Source organism: Capricornis sumatraensis, chromosome 3 (assembly GCF_032405125.1).
Source record: "Capricornis sumatraensis isolate serow.1 chromosome 3, serow.2, whole genome shotgun sequence".
Classification (NCBI taxonomy): domain Eukaryota; kingdom Metazoa; phylum Chordata; class Mammalia; order Artiodactyla; family Bovidae; genus Capricornis; species Capricornis sumatraensis.
In genome coordinates, this window is record NC_091071.1 from 52,330,615 (window position 1) to 52,347,349 (window position 16,735).

Genomic DNA, 16,735 nt, shown 5'->3' on the forward strand with positions numbered 1-16,735 from the left:
TTCTGAGATAGCCACTTTCATCTCTTCATTCATTGCACATAATTATGTAAATCATTCATTTATTTCTGTCTTCATGTGTAAAAAATATCCTTTTTAAAGAATCTTTTTGCTAAGCTAAATTTTGTCAATATAGATTATGCTCTAAAAGCAAGATAAATCATTTTGTAAAGAATGTTAACTCTTGGGGAATCTTCAGAGGTAAAAAAAAAAAAAGCCAGAATGTTATTTCTAAATATTTAAGGCTTTGATATACTATATAATACCCTCATCACATAAATAATTTGTTTAAGCTAAAAGCCCATAGATTACCAATCTGTAACATAGAGACTAACATATTTGATAAAAAACCACTTTCCCTGTTTTCACTATTTCATTCAAATAGCAATTCATTCATGAATAAACCATTTGTTACAACTACATATTACATAAATATACAAAGCATTTTTCCCTTTGTCTCTTCATTAAATGAAAACTAATGTTAATATTATATAGGTAATGATTAATTTGAATATCATTAATTATTAGAATGAAAGTATGTTTTACACATACAGATGTACTAAATGTAAACTTTTTCATATACAATCAAAGGTCAATGACGGCAAAATGGTTTTCTTCAGTTTCTGCAAACAGCTTAAAGATGATTTCCTTTGGTATTTAAATGCTGATTAAGCATAACACATCTGCTGAATATGATTTGGATATGCTCTTCACTGAGGGACTTCCCCAGAGGCATTCTTCAGACAAGAGCACTATTAGTCTTACTTCAGTTCAGTTCAGTTCAGTTTAGTCGCTCAGTCATGTCCACCTCTTTGTGACCCCATGGACTGCAGTACGCCAGGCTTCCCAGTCCATCCACCAACTCCTGGAGCTTACTCAAACTCCTTTTCTGCTGCTTTCTTAACATTGCATTGCATTTTTGTCATCTATTTCTTCTACTTCTTATCTTCCCTATACTTCCTATCTAATATAATATAAACTCTATGAGGATGTACCTTTTAATACTCTTAAACTACATTACAGCCACATTCAAATCTAAACTTTATATAGGGTCTCAAAACTAAAACTCTTTTTTCACACTTTTTTGACTTCTACTTCTTCCACACATGTACACTAAACATGTCTTTGTGTTTATTCTACCCTTAAACTATCCAGTCTTGCTCCAACATTAATTAGTCCATAGTTATCCTTTCTCTTACATGTGTTTCCATCTTAAAGGAGTCTGTAAGTTTAGTCATTTTATTGCTGTTTCAAGCCTCTTCTCTTCATCTTTCATCTTTAACATTAGTTTACAACAGATGAAAACTTATTCTGTGCTGGCCATTGATTTAGGCATTCTGCAGGGTGCTCTGGTTACAAAAACAAACACACACCTATCTGATTACTGGAAAAAGAGAATCCCAGAGACAGGTAAGCAAAAATGAAAGAACATAATATATCTGGAAAGCTTTATACAATTTTCTAGACCTATATTAAGGAATGATTAAAGATACACTTTGGATTTTAGAAGTCAAGAGCCAGTCCACATAAGGAAATTATGTAATCCCACTTGAATTTTCAAAAGTCACTTTGCAGCAAAAGGTTTGAAGAGGAAATGCTCAAAAACAGACAGAGCAATTAGGGGTTATACTACTACTTCTAGAAAGACATACTAATGGGATAGATGATAAAAATTTAAGGAATAGAATGAAAAAGACTGGTTAATATATTAAAAGGTTATGAGTATTAAGAAAAAAAGCTGAAATTCAAATTGTTTTCCAATTTGACTATCCAAATGAATCACAATTCTAATCAAAGAGTTACAAAATACAAAAATAAAGATCGTGATTTTTAAGAATGTGAGATAATGACTCTAATGGTCTGGCTATACAGATGTATCAAATATCAAGCAAATGGAGGGATTCGGAAATCTAATAGAATAGCAAGACTCTCAGATGGCTTCTGCCTCCTGATATTCATGCCTTTTTGTGACCCCCTGCCACTGAATGAGGGCTAGATCTATGATGCATTTCTAAAATATAGAAGACTACAGAAAAGGGTGGTATATTAATTTCCCACAGCTTCCATAGCAAACCACCACAAACTGGGTGACTGAAAACAACAGAAATTCATTCATTCATAGTTTTGATGGACAAGAGTCAGATCGAGGTGTCAGAAAGACTACACTTCCTCTGAAGGGTCTAAGGGAGATTTTATTCTTGCCTCTTCAGCTGCTAGTGGTGCCAGGCAATCCTTGATTGTGGTTGCATCATACCAGTCCTTGCCTCTGACTCCACAGAACCTTCTTTCTTCTCTATGTATACCTCTTAAGGATACATGTTATTAGATTCAAAGCTCATCTAGTTAATCCAGGATGTTCCCACTCAAGATCCTTTATTTAATTCCATTTATCTTTATAAGCCTTTATTCTGTTTCCAAATACTGTGTCATTCAGAAATAACACAGGTTAGGACTTGAGCTATCTTTTTAGAGGCTGCTGGGAGCCACCATGGGAGATCCCATCTATGACAAGGTCATGTGGAAGAGAACTGTTAAGCAAGGCTTCAGGACTCAACGGGCTCTCTATGCTTTCTTGAGCATCTACACCAAAACCAGAATCTGTCTGTTTTACTATTTCATGACTTTCACTAACTCCTCTGACATTAAAAGGGGGCTATCCCTGACCACCTTTCTCTGGAGAAAATCAACTTAGGGCTATAGCTAATAAGTCTCTTGGACATGAGAAAAATATTTCAAATCAAACCCCCTCTGTTAGCATTCTAGCTTGCTTGGCAGGTCTGTCCAGACTCTTGCAGCTATGCATGTGATTATTTGCAGCCTCCCAACTGTGAGAGGCATGGGAAGCCTAAAACATAGAGCCTTTCAAAGAGTTAAAAACTATTAGAGTAGTGCTGGTGTAGGATTTCATTATTGGGCCAATGCTTCTTGCTAAGTTCCCATATCTCTAATCCACTGTGCACCTGGGAGTGCATTAGTTAACATAGTTGGGAAGTAAGAAAAACAAGTGTAGCCTTGAAATTAAATACATCAGACTTTTGAGCTAATTGGTTCTTTCTTGTAACTCACTGCACCTTTGCTCTGTGAGAAATGTAACTTGTTTAATACTTTCTGAGGCTGACATAGATTAGGAATATAAAGAAAAAACACTTTGAGGGAAAATAAGTTTTCTGGTTGAGCAGGCTTTATCAAAAGAGGGTCATAAAATGTTCACAGCCCTCCAAGGCCAGAAGATAATGTACACAATATTGTTTATGGGAAAGATTTACAGAAAAAATCCTGGTTTTGAAAAAGACAAAAGAGATGTAATGTCTGGGGTGACTCTGTATGACTTTGCAACTTTCATTTCCCTCTATGTATAAGACAAGGTATAAAACTACCTTTTAAAAATAAAGCTATTGGGCCTCGCTCGAAGAAGCTTGGTCACCCCCGTGTTTTTCTTTTTTTCTCTCACTTTCTTTTTCAGGCTGATCCCTTGGAACACAGAGGCTCTCTGCGTTCACTTTTCTGCCTGGGCTTCTAAGACTTTATTAACTGTCTATGTAAACCAAAAATATCAGCCTCTTTCTCTCCTCTGTTTTCTTATCTACAATATTCTTTCCTTCTCTCTCTCTAAATCATCCGCTGACACTGTTTTTCCTTCAGGTTTCCCTGGATCCTGCGGGGGGCTAGACCCCGACAAGAGGCCATCATTAAACTACCACAAATGGAATCACACTTCCTAGATTTGGTTATAGGGGAACCCGGTTTCCATCATAGATGCTCACTTTTTCTCTCTCTCTTGGATTGCTTGCCCCAGAGAAAGCTCGCTTTAATTTCATGGAAGCAACCCTATTGAGAGAGGCCCTCCATGGCTGAGTCTGGAGTAGACTCTTCAGCCACAGCTAAGCTGTGAAATGACTATAGCTGCAGAGGACCTAGAGCCAAAAACCTCAGCTAAGCTGTGCCCAGATCTGTAGTCCACAGAAAACTGTGAGATAATACATAAGTGCTGTTGTAAGCTGCTAAGTTTTAAAGTGATTTATCACAGAGAGACAGAAAACTAACAGGAAGCTCACAAAAACATCTAAGCTAGGGCAGGAATGATGAAGACAAATTATGGAAATGGATTCAATTTTGCATCTAAGAAATATTTACAGAGTATCTATAAAACCAACATTGTGGTGAGCTTTATTTAGAGTGAATTTATATCTGAAATGATAAATGATGACTCAATTCTCAAGAATCTTAGTCTCAGGAAATTATAGACAAAACCACAATGCATGGTACAACTGAGGAATGTTTAATAAGCAGTGTTAAGGTTCATCAGTGGCAACAGATCTGGTCTCAGATACAAAAATTAGGAAAGACTTCCTGGAGAAGTTGAATTCTTAACTTCTACAAACTTATCTATTTATAACTTCGTATTAGCAAAGTTCCCTTTCCTTTCAACAATGCAAAATTTAAGGCACCTCTAAGTGGTAAAGATAATTTTCCTGTCCGTTACACTAAGACTCCTATAATAAATTTACTTAAGCTCTTAGGGCAGGAACATACATTCACTTTTGAGACTGCTGCTGCTGCTGCTGCTGCTGCTAAGTCACTTTAGTCGTATCCAACTCTGTGCGACCCCATAGACAGCAGCCCACCAGGCTTCCCTGTCTCTGGGATTCTCCAGGCAAGAACACTGGAGTGGGTTGCCATTTCCTTCTCCAATACATGAAAGTGAAAAGTGAAAGTGAATTCGCTCAGTCGTGTCCAACTCTTCACGACCCCATGGACTGCAGCCCACCAGGCTCCTCCGCCCATGGCATTTTCCAGGCAAGAGTACTGGAGTGGTAGAAATGCTAAATTATATATATAGTAAATATATATATACAGTAAATATATATATACATATATATATATACACACACACACAATGGCTATGAATCAAATCAGGTCTTTACTTATGTTTTATTTGGTGTAACTTATTTTTACTGTTATCATACTTGTAATTTTAAAGAAACTCACATCACTTTTCATAGTGAATAAATGAATCCTCAATTAATTACATAAGGAATTGCAATGAAATTTTAAAATGCTGAGTGCCTTAGCAAAGATATGAGCAAAAAACATGAAAGTAAGGCAACACCAAACCTATTATTTTACCCACATGAAAATCCCAGCCAGGCCTCCCTGTCCATCACCAACTCCCAGAGTTTAATTAGACTCGCGTCCATCGAGTCAGTGATGCTATCCAGCCATCTCATCCTCTGTCATCCCCTTCTTCTCCTGCCCCCAATCCCTCCCAGCATCAAAGTCTTTTCCAATGAGTCAACTCTTCACATGAGGTGGCCAAAGTACTGGAGTTTCAGCTTTAGCATGAGTCTTTCCAAAGAAATCCCAGGGCTGATCTCCTTCAGAATGGACGGGTTGGATCTCCTTGCAGTCCAAGGGACTCTCAAGAGTCTTCTCCAACACCACAGTTCAAAAGCATCAATTTTTTGGCTCTCAGCCTTCTTCACAGTCCAACTCTCACATCCATACATGACTACTGGAAAAACCATAGCCTTGACTAGACGGACCTTAGTCGGCAAAGTAATGTCTCTGCTTTTGAATATACTGTCTAGGTTGGTCATAACTTTCCTTCCAAGGAGTAAGTGTCTTTTAATTTCATGGCTGCAATTACCATCTGCAGTGATTTTGCAGCCCCAAAAAATAAAGTCAGCCACTGTTTCCACTGTTTCCCCGTCTATTTCCCATGAAATGATTGGACCGGATGCCATAATCTTCATTTTCTGAATGTTGAGCTTTAAGCCAACTTTTTCACTCTCCTCTTTCACCTTCATCAAGAGGCTTTTTAGTTCCTCTTCACTTTCTGCCATAAGGGCGGTGTCATCTGCATATCTGAGGTTACTGATATTTCTTCCGGCAATCTTGATTCCAGCTTGTGTTTCTTCCAGTCCAGCGTTTCTCATGATGTACTCTGCATATCCACCACATTACCACTGCCTTATTTTACATTTACACCATTTTCACTACACGTAAAGTTTCACTGGTTTCTTGCTTGAATTCTTGCAAAGTATAGAAACACTGTTTTCATGTATAACCGTAATAAGACTTGATGTCTTTGGAAAAACAGTATTAGTCGATAACCTGGTATCTACATCTCAATATAGCTAGTTACCTATCAGTCTTACCTTGAGTATGACTCAGCTGTTACTCTGTCATGGTGTATTCCCTTTTTTTTTTTTTTTGCCATGTATGTCTAACTATAAGTGCCTCAAAAGTGAGGATTATATCTTCTTCATCTTTTTTCTCTACAGTCCCTACCATAGTGCCTGGCAAATAACAAGTGTTTAAACAGATGTTGATGAAAATAAAACAGAAAAGCCTACAAATTGTTCTCCCTCCCTTTGGATTTGCTTTCCATTAGTCTAACACACATATCACTTCCAGATTTATGTTCTTAGAATAAAGCACAGATCATCTTATTCCCCTGCAACTGTCCCTCATCGTATAATGATGAAATATAAATGCCAAAGTTCAGGAATCCAAGTCACAGAACATATTTCTCATCACTCTGCTATATCTACTCTATTTTCCAATTTTCTGAATACCCCCAGGCTTTCTCAGCTCTGTATCTATGCACTAATTGACCCTCTATTTAAATGTTCACCTGTCAAATCCTACCTCCAATAAAAAGCACAACTCAACTGGTCTCTCATTTGCGAAGGGTTCAGTTCCCAAGCTGAAAGTATCATTATCAACAATCATGCTTTCCTTTTACTTCTTTCTTGGCACTTAATACATCCTATCTGTGCCTAAAGTACTGGAATATATTTCTTATTTCATCATATTTTATTGAAAATTATAAGAAGAAAGCAACTAGCAACTATTTTTATGTTTTCCTGCCCCTAACATCCATTATCACCACCATCATACAATCAATAATCAAATAATCACAATGCTTGAGCTGAGTGAAATAATGTTTTCAGCAGATATTAATCAAATAAATGTATACTTCACTGTCATCTATAAATAATGTACTTTTAGACAGTGTGAAAGGATTGTGCACATATAATATTCACTTTCCTTCTAGGCTTAGTTGTGTAAGGGACAAACTGGCTGAATACATGTGAGTAGAGGATGCTACTGCTCGCAACCAAAATTTAGAATCTTAACTTAGTTTTTTGCATTTTTAATTCAACACAAACTAGATTTATTAGGGAAATTGTTTGAATGGAAAACTCTAAATCAGTGGGTCAACAAATGTTTTCAAAAATGACTAATGAAAACTATAACTCATTATCACCTTCTGGAGGTAATTTGAGCAATATGAATAAAAAGCTTTAAAAACATTATAGTCTTTGAACCAGTGATGCTAATTTTAGTAACTCTACTCATGCAAAATGAGCACTATTTATATCAATTTATCTATAAAGATATTCTCTGAATAATAAACCCAATCTAAAAACATTTTAAACCATGTATGCTTATATTTAACAGATAAAATGGGAAATATGAACATTAATTCATATTCTCAAATAGAACAAAATAGACTTGTTACAAAAACAATAAAGACATTCAACAAAAAAATACATATACTAATTAGTCCAACATTGTTTAAAGGGAAAAATCAACAAAACAAAAAACAAGTGATATAGAACAAAATAATAAAAGAAGTTATCTTTAGAGAACAGACATTCATGATTTCAATTTTATTTTGCTTTTATGTATTTTACCATTTTGCTCAATAAAACTGTCTTCTTAAACAATCTGTGCAAAATAAAGACATATTTTATAGTTTTGAATCATTTTTCAAAATCATGTTAAGTATAGAGATGAGCAATCACTTATTCTTACCTGGGTAGGTATGTTCAAATATAGTTGAAAGAATATGCAGACACTTGACTTTCAATTATACAGCTGCCATTCAAATTCTCCTTTGGTTTCTTTTCTCTTGTGTATACCAGATGGAATCACACATAACTAAAAATGAAATTAAAATTGGACTTAATGGAGGTAATCAATAATTACATTTATGGGTATTATAATTTAGATATTATAATGTTGCTCTAAAATTCTAATTACATTTCTTGTGAAAGTTCAAGAAAGTTACCCAATAGGAAAACCATGGTAAAGCATCTAATTTTTTTCGAAAAAGCAGAGTAATAGATTGCTAGAAAAGGGCAAATAAGATTGCTAGATAATGAGTTAAATGTTTTAATTCATGGATATGTTACTATTAAAACAGTGATGATTGCTTGACAGTATACCCCCTCTCTCGCTCAGGCTGTATGACAACTCAGCCCAGCTGTCTCCTCCACTTATTAGCTAATGAGACTAACCAAGCGCATACTCTGTCCCTGATTAAGAAGGTGAAACAAAATTGTAGAAAGCACTAATCTATTTTTTTCATTTCACTTCAACTGCTATGGAGAAGCATTTGGGGAGCTTATCCTTCCATTTATTCTCATGCTATAACTAGAAGAGACATAACAGCTCGTTAAGATTTTTACGTTTTTATTCCAACAGACAAAAAGGAAAAGTCCTTCCAGATGCAACAGCATAAATTATGCCTTCCCTTAATTCCATCATTTAAAATGGACCTCTAACACAAATTCAAATAGCAGAAAAAAAAATTTATAGTACAGTATTTCTTCTTGCCAAAACAGCAAAAACAGTGCTTTTTGTTGAGGAGGAGGGGAAGCACAAGTACTAAAGCATATCTAACTCATTTGTTCAGCCTCCCTCCATGACTCTAATACAGACCACTGGTAAAGCCAGACCTATATTTTCCACCTTTTCAAATTATAGACTAAAGATGGCTCTCAAATACTTTATTTCTGCCTCTCTGTATCTGAATCATCTGAATATTCTGAAACAATTCTAACTTAGCTAAAATTTTCTTTAGAAGCTTGTTTATCTATTTGTTCACCGTATTCTTTTTCATTTTCTAACATGTTTAGAGATAAAGAAAAAAGGCATCTGAGTTTATGAGGCACCAGAGACAAACTTTGGGGCAATTCAAGTAAAAAAGCTTATCTGGAAGATACTAAGGCAGTAGTGTATAGTCAGATCATCAACAGCATCTGGCAGAGAAGGCAACAATTGTAAAATCTGAATTAAAATATGAGCAGGATGTATTTTAAGGCCATTTGTAGATACTCTATAATTTTAGTGAAAAACCTGTGTATCTACCCAATGATGCTGCTGTTTATTAAATCATTGCATGATATGTTCTTAAGATTGACTCTTAGGGTATATAAATGATATGATTCATCTTTATCTTTCCTGAAAAAGATAAAGCTGCATTATCAAGTACTTCCAGCTTTGAAAATAGATCTGTTCAACCTGAACAGGAAATTTCAAATGTGGCATAGCTAAACGGTAACCATGAAACTATGTCGTGATTTCCAAAATGATTAACCAGGTCATTTTTTTTCTCTCTCTCTTTTGTCTGTCTTGGGCAAGGAGAAGCAAAAAAAGGAGACAAAACTATTTTTTAGCAGAATGGCTGTTTCCCTATATATTTTATGTGAATATTAATCTAATGGTATGAAATTAGAAATCAGCCAAGATAACATAAGTAATTTTGTTAAAAAAAATCATATTCCAACATTATAGCAAAGTAAATATTTTCCTTAAAACGGTTAATTCATGTTATCCCCACAGCTTTTATTTTCTCAGATTGACTGAAATCCACTTTAACTGTGGAAAATACTTTCAACCTAGAATATTTTATGTAATGTGACAGAATAAAGAAAAGCATAAAAATACCCACATCAAAAAACAAGAATGAACTTTTGCCTACTTCTTTCTTCTTGAAGGAAAATGACACATACTCTGAAGTGGATCTATTATTCCACTGTCTGATATGATTAAATTTGTTTATATAAAGAGCATCTTAAATATTCTTGCAAAAACTGAGATATGCTAATGAGCTGTCTTTTTAAACACATTTTATTTTAAAATATAAAATCAATTTCCATGTGAATGATTCCTAAAATTATTCTTAAAATTTTAGCACAAATTTATCTCAATCTTATACTATGTTTTCACCATTTATTACAAATTATGAACTTTGAAGAGGTACAAAAATTAAATGAGGCCAATCATTTTTATTTATTTATTTATTTTTACCAAATGTTCATTCTTTCAAATAGTATTAGTTTAAGAAACCCATTATAAACATTGCAATATGACTAGAAGCCTCAAATGGTTGATGCAACATTTGTATCTTTAAATATTCCATACACACCAAAACCACCCTAAACAAACAAGCCAGGCTAAAAGATACTCTTATTTGTCATCAATGCAATAAAGACTACAATGAAACAGAGACCACCATTATCATGATCTTAAAACTTTTTCAAAATCATTTTACTACTTATTTTTCTTTTTATATCTAGCTTCAAGAATTTAGCAATATGACAAACTAATTTCCAAAATGCTGCAAAAAAAGTTTTGCTGAATGTTCATTTCTTATATCTATTATGGGTATCTAAATTCAAAATACGCAAAATGGGATTCTTGGTTCACAATTACCTTTCTTTTTCCTTCGTCCTGAGACTTTAATTAAGTAAATACTACAATTGCTCAAGACAGAAACCATGCATTACTAATCCCTTTTATTTCCCTTACCAGCTACATGCAGTTAAATCAGGAAAAAAATCCAATTATACTCAATACTGATCATTCCATTTTGTTACTTCTTCAAGTTTACTTCCTTACCAGGTCATCAGTACTCAACTATGATTTCTCTAACAAGTAATATAACCGTATCACCCTCTGGACAAAGTTCAAATGAATTAGCATGCCTTAACATCTTTGTCCAACTGCCTTAGTGGTTGTCTTCTCAATGTTTTTTACCCTAATGTTCTAGGCCAAAAGTATAAGATGATTGTCATAAGTGACTTGGGACAATCATTTCCTGTGCATTCTAGTCTTCTCACTGAGGTAGTGACATTCATATAGCCCTAATATACTCCTATGCTCTAGGGAAAGTAAAGTTGGAAAATTAACTTGGTTCATTAAAAAAAATTTCATGAGAAATAGATTCAAGAGATTAGATCTCATAGACAGAGTGACTGAAGAACTATGGGCAGAGGTTAATATCACTGTACAGGAGGCAGTGAACAAAACCATCCCCAAAAAAAGAAATGGAAAGAAGCAAAATGGTTGCCTGAAGAGGTAGCTGAGAAAAGAAGAGAAGCAAAAGGGAAAGGAGAAACGGAAAGATATACCCATCTGAATGCAGAGTTCCAAAGAACAGAAAGAAGAGATAAGAAAGCCTTCATAAGTAAACAAGGCCAAGAAATATAGGAAAACAACAGAATAGGAAAAACTAGAGATCTCTTCCAGAAAATTAGATACCAAGGGAACATTTCATGCAAAGATGGGCACAAAAAAAGGACAGAAACTGTATGGACCTAACAGAAGCAGAAGATATTAAGAAGACATAGGAAGAATACAGAGAAAAACTATACAAAAAAGATCTTCATGACCCAGATTAACCATGATGGTGTGATCACCCACCTAGAGCCTGATATCCTGGAGTGGGAAGCCAAGTGGGCCTTAGGAAGCATCACTACCAACAAAGCTAGTGAAGGAGACAGAATTCCAGCTGAGATATTTAAAATCATAAAAGATGAAGCTGTTAAAGTGGTGCAAATTTGCCAGCAAATTTGAAAAATTCAGTAGTGGCCACAGGATTGAAAAATGTGAGTTTTCATTCCAATCCCAAAGAAGGGTAATGTCAAAGAATGTCCAAACACATAATTGCACTCATTTCCCCTGCTAGTAAGTGAATGAGTGAAAGTTGCTCAGTCGTGTCTGACTGTTTGCAATCCCTTGGACTATACAGTCCATGGAATTCTCCAGGCCAGAACACCGGAGTGGTTAGCTGTTCCCTTCTCCAGGGTATCTTCCCAACCCAGGGATCAAACCCAGGTCTCCTGCATTACAGGTGGATTCTTTACCAGCTGAGCCACCAAGGAAGCCCCATGCTAGTAAGGTTATGTTCAAAGTCCTTCAAACTAAGTGTCAGCAGTACTTGAACCGAACACTTCCAGATGTACAAGCTGGATTTAGAAAAGGCAGAGGAATGAGAGAAAAAATTGCCAACATTCGTTGGATCATAGGGAAAGCAAGAGAGTTTCAGAAAAGCATCTACTTCTGATTCACTGACTACGCTAAACCCTTTGACTATGTGGATCACAATAAACTGTGGAAAATTCTTAAAAAGATGGAAATACCAGACCACCTGACCTGTCTCCTGAGAAACCTACTGTATGCATGTCAAGAAGCAACAGTTAGAGCTGAATGTGGAACAATGGACTGGTTCAAAATTGGAAAGGAGTACATCAAGGCTGTATATTATCACCCTGCTTATTTGACTTATATGCCAAGTATATAAGCTATTTACTTACGTGTGTGTGTGTGTGTGTGTGTGTGTGTGTGTGTGTGTGACATTTCATAAGCTGGTATCAAGATTGCTGGGAGAAATATCAATAACCTCAGATATGGAGATGACACCACCCATATGGCAGAAAGCGAAGATGAACTAAGAAATGCCTCTTGATGAAGGTGAAATAGGAGAATGAAAAAGCTAGTTTAAAACTGAACATTCAAAAAGCGAAGGTCATGGCATTTGGTCCCATCACTTCATGGCAAATAGATGGGAAAACAATGGAAACAGTGACAGACTTTACTTTCTTGGGCTCCAAAATCACTGTGGATGATTACTGCAACCATAAAATTAAAAGACACTTGTTCCTTTGAAGAAAAAGTGTGACAAATCTAGCCAGAGTATTAAAAAGCAGAGACATTACTTTGCCAACAAAGGTCTAGAGGTCCTTTGACATTTTGACAAAGGTCAAAGCTATGGTTTTTCCAGTAGTCATGTCATGTACAGATGTGAGAGTTTGACCATAAGGAAGGCGGAACACTGAAGAATTGACGTCTTTGAATCTTGATTATGGAGAAGACTCTTGAGAGTCCCTTGGACAACAAGGAGATCAAACCAGTTAATCCTAAAGGAAATCAACCATGAATACTCATTGGTAGGATTGATGCTGAATATCCAATACTTTGGCCACCTGATGAAAAGAGCTGACTCATTGGAAAAGACCCTGATGCTGGGAAAGATTTGAAGGCAAGAGGAGAAGGAGATGATGACAGAAGACAAAATGGTTGGATGGCATCACCAATTCAATGGACATTCAGTCTGAGCAAGCTCTGGGAGATGGTGAAGGACAGGGAAGCTTGCTGTGCTGCAGCCCGTGGGGTCGCAAAGAGTCAGACATGACTGAGAGACTAAATAACAACACAAACAAATATTTGTTGAACACCTACTTAAAGTCCAATTGTATTAGTCGTTGTTGCTGTTGTAACACTCACTAGGTCAGGTCCAACTCTTCTGCAGTTCCGTGGACTATAGCCCTCCAGGCTCCTCTGTCCATGGGATTTCCCAGGCAACAAATACAAGATTGGGTTGCCATTTCCTTCTCCAGGGGATATTCCCAACCCAGGGATCAAACCCATGTCTCCTGTATTGAAGGCAGATTCTTTTTACCACTGATCCACCAGAGAAGCCCTGCATTAATCATTAGGGAGAGAAAAATAAGTCTATACCCTCCTTTGAGTCTGTCAAAGCAAGACTATGTTAATGGCAAAATGAGGTATTGAAGAAACAAAGAGTAAGTTCAGGAAATTCTTCCTTATAAAAAAGAGAATCTGAACCATCAGTTCAGAAGTTGTCTAATGAAGAAATTAGTTGGCAGAGGGAACATCGTAAGCAAAGGTACGCAAACAAGAAAAAACATGCCACCTTTAAGGAATGCTAGTGATTAGTGATTTTGAAATAAAATACTTATGAAACTATTTATGAAAAAATTTTACAGTAAGATAAGACTATATCAAGAAGCTTCCCAAATGACATGCCAAAATTTGGGTTTTATCCTAAAGGTGATATGAATATTATAAAAGAGGGAAGTGGTGCAAGGTAAAAGATGATGAGGATAGCAAACTATTTCTTAGATCTGTGTATATTTGCTAAATGGAAATGCAAAAATAGAAGTAGATTCAGGGCATTCATATTTGTAAGATATAAAAGGGGAATGATTCTTGGGATTTAATTCATGTAGGAAGAGAGCTAGACCAAGACACCACTGGTCCTGCCCCTTCTTATTCTCAGAGATGCCAGTCTGGACCAAGAATTGATTGACATCATTCTTTATTGTTCCATGTGTACTTTAAGTTATCTACATTCAGTTCTCAGAGTGATAAAGAAAAAGTGATGCAAGATTAGCTAGGACAAATTATTTCAGAATATCAATTTTAACTTACCGATTTGAAAACAAATTGAATCTAGTTCTTCCCTCTACATTTGAGGTGGAAATTTTAGCAGAATTTTGAAGCTGTCACCAGCACAAAATTTTCCTAATTAGAAGTTGGAGAACAAATAGTAAGTTATTCACTCCTGCTGCAATCAGTGGAAAACACAAGCCACTTTCTATGAAACTTTTGGCTATTATACTTTTCAGTATAAATAGATTAAAGCAAAGTCTTTGTTCTTTTTAACGTTAACTCTTCACAAACTCTGACCTCTCAAATATTTAGATACTCTTATTTAAAACACATGGGCTTCCCTGGTGGCTCAGAGGTTAAACCGTTTGCCTGCAATGCGGGAGACCAGGGTTCGATCCCTAGGTCAGGAAGATTGCCTGGAGAAGGAAATGGCAACCCACTCCAGTATTCCTGCCTGGAGAATACCATGGACAGAGGAGCCTGGTAGGCTACAGTCCACAGAGTTGCAAAGAGTCAGACATGACTGACAGACTTCACTTTCACTTAAAACACAGTATAAGCACTACAATGGATTCAAAGTAGTGATAACTGGCTACAGACTAAAAATTTACTTGCATTAATGAATGACGTATGGCAAAGTGAAATTCATGCTGAGCGACTGAGCACACATACATTATAAAATGTAGAAATAAATAAATGAGATAAACCACAGACAGTGTGCAGCACATTAAAATAAAAAGGACCTGGTAATTCAAGATACTTATCATTACTTATTATTATGGGAATAGCAGACCACCTGACCTGCCTCTTCAGAAATATGTATGCAGGTCAGGAAGCTACAGTTAGAACTGGACATGGAACAACAGACTGGTTTCAAATAGGAAAAGGAGTACGTCAAGGCTGTATATTGTCACCCTGCTTATTTAACTTCTATGCAGAATACATAATGAGAAACGCTGGGCTGGAAGAAACACAAGCTGGAATCAAGATTGCCGGGAGAAATATCAATAACCTCTGAGATGCAGATGACACCACCCTTATGGCAGAACGTGAAGAGGAACTAAAACGCCTCTTGATGAAAGTGAAAGTGGAGAGTGAAAAAAGTTGGCTTAAAGCTCAACATTCAGAAAACGAAGATCATGACATCCGGCCCCATCACTTCATGGCAAATAGATGGGGAAACAGTGGAAACCATGTCAGACTTTATATTTTTGGCTCCAAAATCACTGCAGATGGCGACTGCAGCCATGAAATTAAAAGACTCTTACTCCTTGGAAGAAAAGTTATGACCAACCTAGATAGCATATTCAAAAGCAGAGACATTACTTTGCCGACTAAAGTCCGTCTAGTCAAGGCTATGGTTTTTCCTGTGGTCATGTATGGATGTGAGAGTTGGACTGTGAAGAAGGCTGAGTGCCAAAGAATTGATGCTTTTGAACTGCAGTGTTGGAGAAGACTCTTGAGAGTCCCTTGGACTGCAAGGAGATCCAATCAATCCATTCTGAAGGAGACCAGCCCTGGGATTTCTTTGGAAGGAATGATGCTAAAGCTGAGACTCCACTACTTTGGCCACCTCATGCGAAGAGTTGACTCATTGGAAAAGACTCTGATGCTGGGAGGGATTGGGGGCAGGAGGAGAAGGGGACGACAGAGGATGAGATGGCTGGATGGCATCACTGACTCGATGGACGTGAGTCTGGGTGAACTCTGGGAGTTGGTGATGGACAGGGAGGCCTGGCGTGCTGCGATTCATGAGGTTGCAAAGAGTCAGACACAACTGAGTGACTGAACTGATACTGATACTGATCATTACTTATGATGAATTGTTTAAAAGTTCTACATTTCATAAAATAAGTAGAGGCATAACATATATCTTCATACATAAATATTTGTGCTCATCTTAAGTTATTCCTTTATAATGGCTTCTTGGAAGTTAAATTACTAGGTGAAAAAATATTTGATCTTTGGAGTATTTTTTAATATACCACCAAGTTGCTTTCCAGAAAGATATAACAAAACAGACTTCCATTAACAGCAAATGATAATGTTAATTTCAAACCACCCTTTCCAGCAATGATCTTTTTACTCATCTTTTGACAATCTGATTATCAAAAAATTGTCTTTTTCTGAAACATGTACTTCTTTAACTACAGGTGAAATACAAATTTTATATTTAATTTACCAAATACTTAATTTATAGTTTTATTTTCCATTTGGAGTGCTTTTTATTTTTACTTTTTTGTCAATTTTAAATTTACTTATTTTTTTAATTGAAGAATAATTGCTTTAAAGTATTGATGCTTTCTGCCAAACATCAACATGAATCGTGCCCCCACTCTCTTGATCCTCCCTCTCGTCTGCTTCCCCATCCCACCTCTCTAGGTTGTTACAGAGCCCTGGTTTGAGTTCCCTGAATCATGAGGTTTTTTTCAGATGTTGATGCAAATAAGTCTCAGGATCTTTGAAC

General features: G+C 36.2%; 1 protein-coding gene across 1 annotated transcript in view; it reads right to left on the reverse strand.

Annotated features, from left to right (window-relative positions):
- GULP1 (GULP PTB domain containing engulfment adaptor 1) overlaps positions 1 to 16,735 on the reverse strand; it is a 330,502-nt gene that overhangs the window by 192,248 nt on the left and 121,519 nt on the right. Inside the window, exon 2 of the mRNA XM_068967678.1 lies at positions 7,822 to 7,947. The gene's annotated coding sequence lies outside the window, so the exon portion shown is untranslated. The remainder of the gene's footprint in view (positions 1 to 7,821; positions 7,948 to 16,735) is intronic.